Below are 7,565 nucleotides of genomic sequence, written 5' to 3'. Positions count from 1 at the left end.
TTAGGGTAATGGCAAATAAAAAAAAAATTAAATCCCCATTGCGTAATTGTCTCAAAATGCTCGAAGAATTGTCCATAAACTCTAATTATACATAAAGTAGTCCACAAAGCATTTGTTATGTAAAAGTATTGTTTCAGCTCATCAGAAATGCTCTCATGGAGCTTCAAATCGTCATTATCACTTATCAGTGTCAAGGAAATTGTCTTTCCCCTTCTATTGCTCCCATTGACTTCGAGACGACGGGCGGGAAATCATATGACATTACTGACCAATAAAACTTGAATGAGCGTTCCACCACGGTATCACCCTGCGGTGCACATGATGCTTTCGCTTTATCCCCACCATATCATTCGAATAAGGCGCGAGAATGGATGATTGGCACAAAATCAACAACTGGAGAAATTTAGTGTCTCGCTGAAAATGGCATGAATTTCAAGTTGAGTATATATTTTTTAACAAATTTGTTTCTGAAAGTGAGAACTATGAAAAAACAACCAAAAATCGAAGTTTACGAATCTGTTTTTACTTTGTAGTGTTAGAAATTCCTATATTCGTTTGTAGGTTTCAAAAATCTTTGCCATTGGTACAAATTGTTGAAGATTCTATAGTTATATTGTTAAAAAAGGTGTTTTTAACCTGATATAAATTTGCAATTAAAGTTTAATTGAAATAAAGGTAAAAACAGTGAAGCTATGAATATATCCCAAATCAATAATTATCGAAATTATAAAAATTTAAGAAATAATTAATGACCCTAACGGGGTGAAAGGGGTCAACGGGACACTGATAGCAATATGTTTTGAAAACTTTCGCACAAATTAAGAATATTTGATTGAAAATCCATGCTTTATGACAGCTAAATATTCTTACAACATTTATTTCAGCCCATAATTGAAGAGAATGACTTTTTGGCAATTATAAAAACATCAGGAGAATGCTAAATATTGAGGATAAAATATAATGAATAATCAATAAATGAGCCAAAAAAAATCCCAGTAATGGTGCAAAATTTTTGTTGATGATTTTAGTTTGCTCACAAAAGCTTCTCATATGACAGAATATTGCAAATATTTACAATAATTGTTTTTTTTTTTCATAATACAATTTTGAAAACGTGCATTGGGAGAAGGCAATTTCTGATCCAAAAAGATGCTGATGACCTCCCACATGATTATTCTAACTTTTGACCAATTTTGTTGGAGTTTTCGACAAATCTGTTTGCTCTCGTATCTTGGAAAGTATTGTTCGCTGACGTAATAGTCATCTCGCTCCAACTTCCTCAACAGTTTTATTTCTAGTGTGTGCTCAATGAACCACGATAGGAGGCAACATTGGTGACGACGTGGTCAAGTTCTCACCTCCACTCTTGGACAAGTTGATGTTTTAATTATCGCATACTCGATGGATTCTATAGGAGGCAATATTTAGCTGATAACAATAATATTCCAACTGTAGAATACATCGAGATGCATTGAGATCATATGGCCGGGTTTTCTACTCGTTCAGTCTGACAGGAAAAATTGCCGCCAATAAACTTTGACATTTTTAAAAATATCTCTTTGCATTTTGGGGGCTTTATGATTGCGATTATTCGGATCATTAATAAGCAATATTCATGAAATATCCCTAAAAACATTCCCATGGCACCGCATTCAGTCGTTCGTCAAGTGGAGATGATGGTGGGGCATGCAATTTTCAACACCATGGCCGAGTCATGTCTACTTGAGGGCCATGAAATGCCAGAGAGGGGTGAAAAAAGTTGGTTCCAGCGATCACAAATTCGGATCGTTTGTATACATCTCATTTATTCATATTTTTCAATTAAAATATCAATTTATCATCTTTTTATGTATTGTAAAACTGCGTGTTTTGTCAAAATTTTTTCATGTCTTAATATTTTCCCGTATTTCGTTGTGGCGGCGTCGAAAATTACGGTGTTGGTAAGTCGCGTTGAACAGTCGGCAGATGTGAAATGTACAATTTTTCATTCATATCACAGCTCGCTTGCTGTACATCGTGACATATAACTTGTCTTCCGCACGTGCCAACAGAACATGCTGAACTCTGTTTAGATGGTATAGACAACACTCAATGCCAAGTTAAGTACACTGATAGAAGTGTTTGGTTCATATTACACAGGCTAGGTAACTATTACCACGATTCGGTAATAGTTAACGAATTATTCGGTAATAGTTAACGAATCGTGGTAAGAGTTAAGCAGCCTCGTTTGAGACAACTGAATCGTTCCAGCATTCCTATCAGTGTAGCTTCCTTTAGCAGAGTCGATAAGATTATCAAGAGCCTTTTTAATGACCATTTTTGGGCTCACTCTCACAGACAATATAACTAGTTTTGAAACTAGCGTTTCCATAATTTTCATTACTAATTAACAAAGCAAGGTTTGTGAATTTAGAGGATGATCCAATCATCAGTAAGGCGATTCCACATGTCATAGTACGAGGAATCCTTCCAAATAATAAAGAAATAAGTTTATGAGTGCATTAACTTATTCAATGTATTTTCCATATGTTTTTTTCTCGGTCAATAAACGTACTTTTATAAAAAAAAAAAAAAGTCGATAAGATTATGGATTTATATGCTGGAGGGTCAAGGTTCGAATATCGCCGAAACCATTTTTTTTTATTATTAACAATAAACATTAACAACAATTATTTGCATGGGATGATCGAATGAACAACTATTTATTTATCATTTTGTTAAATTTTAAATTACATCACCGGTAATTTAGGTTGGTCCAATTATATATAATTAACCGTAACAAATATCTGATTAAGATCAAAGAGTAAATAACCATCAACGATACAATAAATTAATTCATTAACAATTAATTAATTATTTGAAGAAAACGGAGCATATAGCTTCCATGCACATTCTCGTTAGTATTTTAGGATGAGCATCAGCTCCGTCCCGTTAGCCCCCCATGTATGAATTTTCCCACTTTTCCGATTTTTCTCCGATTTATGGTCGTATGCTGGTGATTGATGGTTGATAAAAAATGTTTGCTGGGGATTACTTTTTTTTTAATTTAATTATAAAAATTTGTACCAAAACAAAATCTGTTGAGCCCCCCACTATACACTTTTGAAATTTTCTCACCACCAATAGTCGGGAAATCGTTTGCTGGCTATTGCTGGTCCATAGAAATCAACGTAATAAATAGTATTAAGGCCCGGATGAAGGGAATTTTTTGACAATTGGCGACTTTACGCCCTTCCACTCCGCGGTCAAACCCAGAAGCTTGATCTCGCGCGATGCCCTGTCGGGAGTGCGGGGGGGGGGGATGTACGCAAAACTGCAATGTACTTTTCCCACCCTTACCAACCCTTTTCAAAATGATGTCATGGGGACCTCAAATAAAAACTTCGACCCCCATATACACATATAAATTTTTACCCAATTTTCCCACCCTCATCACATAATTTCTAAGCCGACCGACGGGGTAAAAAAAATGTCTTTACAAGGGTGGGTAAATCGACTCAGGGGGTGATTCTGAGTCGATCTGTACCTATAAAAATCCTGTGGAGACATTTTTTTTTACTCCTTCGGCCATCTTTGAACTAGGGTAGTGACAGTAGAAAAATGGGGTGGATTTTTATAGGTACAGATCGACTCAGAATCACCCCCTGAGTCGATTTACCCACCCTCGTAGAGACAATTTTTTTCACCCCTTCGGGCATCTCGGTAAAGGGATAGTGAGGGTGGAGAAATGGGGTCAAAATTTACAGGTACAGGTCGACTCAGAATCACCCCCTGAGTCGATTTACCCACCCCTGTAGAGACATTTTTTTTTACCCCGTCGGTCGGCTTAGAAATTATGTGATGAGGGTGGGAAAATTGGGTAAAAATTTATATGTGTATATGGGGGTCGAAGTTTTTATTTGAGGACCCCATGACATCATTTTGAAAAGGGTTGGTAAGGGTGGGAAAAGTACATTGCAGTTTTGCGTACATCCCCCCCCCGCACTCCCGACAGGGCATCGCGCGAGATCAAGCTTCTGGGTTTGACCGCGGAGTGGATGGGCGTAAAGTCGCCAATTGTCAAAAAATTCAGCAGTATCCTATTATCCGCAAAAAAACGATTTTTGAACAAAAAAACTTATAGAATCGTTTGTACTTCGTTAGCAGGTGATTGTACCTTCGTTTTTAACGTTTAAGAGTTGATTATTCTTCTTTAATTCATTAATCAAAATAATGCGTGAAGTTAGCCGACGAAATTTTGAAAAATCAATTATTTTGAGTTTTTTTTTTTTTCATTCGATTCTAAATCGTTTGTACAATCCGCCTCTATAATTATTATCGTTTAAGAGTCCATATTTTTTTATGAATCATATATTTTTCTCAATACCATTTGACATAGGCTCCCCCCTCCCCCCTTGAACTATATTAGCTGAGAAAGGTTAGAAAAATAAAGTATCTCGATTTTCTTCTTACTATTAATGGCAAATCGTTTGTAGAATGTATATATCAGTTTTTTATCGTTTAAGAGCGAATTTTCTCCTCATTTCAAAAAAACCTTTCAAGGGAACGTGCATGCGGCCCAGATTTGAGAAATAAATGTATTAGTAAATAGTTTAACGCCTATGCAATACTCTCCAATGAAAAATGCATTCTAATTCATTGCAGTTTTTTTTTAACAATCAATCGAAAATTGCATAATTTTGAACCCCGTTTTAACGCTCGTGACGTCATCAGGCGGTGACTCCGGGTTCTTATCGCAGTCGCTAGATGACAGCACTGATGTTTTTCTAAACGTCAGCCGGTGTCAACATACAGCAGAGCTTATCTTATTAAATATAAATAAATAGCAGTTCAGGATTAAATAGCTCATTGCTAAAAATACTAAAAATGTAATTATACGTTCAATTTTATATACCGACGGTAGGAGTGTATGATCCGGTGGATGGCGCCACATGAGGAAGTATAGGACCCGCCGATGACGTCATGAGAGCTTTTGGAACATTTGAAAATTACATTTTTTGAAAAATCGATAATTAATTGTTACCATTAACTATGTAAAAAAAATAATAAAAAATCATGCAAGTTCCCTATTATTTTTCTTTTTCACAATACTTGTCTTGATATCTCCTACTTGAAACAAACTCCGCTTTCGAGACGGTTTAATCCTAAACATGTGCTGAAATTTCAACAATGGACTGCGTTCATTTTGAGTCATAAAACTGTTTTTCTTTTGCCTGAGAGCGTTTTCCCTTTGATATAGTTTTCAGTCTCTGGACAACGGTCCTCTATCTAAGACGTGTCTTCCTTGTGTTAATAAAGACTATTCTAAAAAGTATTTTCACTGTGTCTCAAATACTGTGCAACAAGTTAACATTAAAACAATAAAAATGCCACCAACGTGTAAAATTTCCGATGAAGAAGCCCTCGCGATTCTGATGAAGTACGAAATTTATTTCCGATCAGGAGAGATTCCGATCTACTCACATAAGGTGTGGAAAGATCTTGAAAAAGAGAAAGACAATGCTTGGTCCCATCATAATTGGTACAATAAACTGAAACAAAATAAAAAGCGTAAAAATAAAGCGGTTTTATGGTCGTTGCTCATGAAGAAATTGTCAGTTGAGTCAGTCCAAAACGAAACGCTGGACAGTACATTGGACTGATCATGGAAGACCATTGATATTCGATCAATTTGCTTTGATAGTCAATATCTATTTTTTTATTAATTAAAAACTTTTTCAATCAAAAGTTAGCACCCCATTTTTTATTTTTCGATTGAAGGTTAAAAGAAACCTCGTCATTGGATTGAAAATTGTTTGTAGGTCATATATAGTCCATTGTCATTAGTCTATCAATCATCATTCATGGGCTATTAATTAATTAAAGAATATTATTCTGACGGACGAGTGCGCATGCGGATGAGCACATGCGCTACAATATAAGAAAAATATCTACTCTTAAACAATAAATGATTTAGATTTAGATTCTACAAACGATTTCTTATTGATGACAGGAAGAGAATATTGTGATACTGTATTTTTCTGACCTGTGTCGGCTAATATAGTTCAAGGGGGGAGGGGGAACCTATGTCAAATGGTATTGAGAAAAATATATGATTCATAAAAAAATATGGACTCTTAAACGATAATAATTATAGAGGCGGATTGTACAAACGATTTAGAATCGAATGAAAAAAAAAAACTCAAAATAATTGATTTTTCAAAATTTCGTCGGCTAACTTCACGCATTATTTTGATTAATGAATTAAAGAAGAATAATCAACTCTTAAACGTTAAAAACGAAGGTACAATCACCTGCTAACGAAGTACAAACGATTCTATAAGTTTTTTTGTTCAAAAATCGTTTTTTTGGGATGGGTCTAAAATAGGTACATCCGCAAAGAATGGTACAGGAAGTGGCGGCCATTTTCCCCAGCACTGCTGGTGGCCATTTTCCCCAGCACTGCTGGTGGCCATTTTCCCCAGCAGTGCTTTCGTTTTTAACACAAATTTCATGAAAAATTGGTTAACCATCCGGCAATTAACGAGGGTAACAAGGAGAATTCAAATTTCATGAAGGTCACAAGGGTAAGAAGTGCTATCGTAAAGTAACATTGTTGTGATCCTTTTAATGCTCGCCTCTAGTAACATTTAATAACTCCCTAGTGAATCTCATGAAATTTAGCCATTTACTTATCAGTCTTATCACCCTCATGACATTCGACCTCCACAGCCATTTACATATTTTATACGTTTTATACGTTTTTTACGTTTTTTACGTTTTTTACGTAAAATACGTACATTCAAAATCCGGTCGAATGTAATAAACCGTAAAATACGTTTTATACATTTTATACATTTTTTACATAATTTACGTGTATTATACGTGTAACGTAAAAAACCCTAGATCCCACCGATTTACCCAACCCTGTTTTAGACCCATCCGATGTAACTATGCCTAGTTTTTTCTCTCGACAGTTGAATCCAAAGAGGATAGACCAAAGTAGAGGCTCAGTTCTGGGGGTTTGACTGACGCCAGTTTCTCCACGTTACCGACACGATTTCACCCCCGAGGAGACGGGGCGCCACGAGTCCTACTGGGGTATCTGCATATCGGCCAAGCGGGGGGGCTCCGTTCGTACTTGTTCAACTGTACAAATGATCAACTGTACACAGAATTTTCAAACGGTGAGAGCACCGTTTGAAAATTCTAAAATTCTAAAAAGCTAGGCTGTACATGTGGCGCTGGGTCCACATGTACAGCCTAGCTTTTTCTCTCGACAGTTGAATCCCTTCACAGTGGTACTCTCACCGTCTGAAATTTTTGTGTACAGTTGATCATTTGTACAGTTGAACAAGTACGAACGGAGCCCCCCCGCTTGGCCGATATGCAGATACCCCAGTAGGACTCGTGGCGCCCCGTCTCCTCGGGGGTGAAATCGTGTCGGTAACGTGGAGAAACTGGCGTCAGTCAAACCCCCAGAACTGAGCCTCTACTTTGGTCTATCCTCTTTGGTTGAATCCCTGCACAGTGATGCTCTCACCGTTTGAAAATTCTGTGTACAGTTGACCATTTGTACAGTTGAA

This window comes from Diachasmimorpha longicaudata, chromosome 4, assembly GCF_034640455.1.
Source record: "Diachasmimorpha longicaudata isolate KC_UGA_2023 chromosome 4, iyDiaLong2, whole genome shotgun sequence".
NCBI classification, from domain to species: domain Eukaryota; kingdom Metazoa; phylum Arthropoda; class Insecta; order Hymenoptera; family Braconidae; genus Diachasmimorpha; species Diachasmimorpha longicaudata.
The sequence above is the reverse complement of the archived record's forward strand: the minus strand, read 5'-3'. Positions refer to the sequence as shown.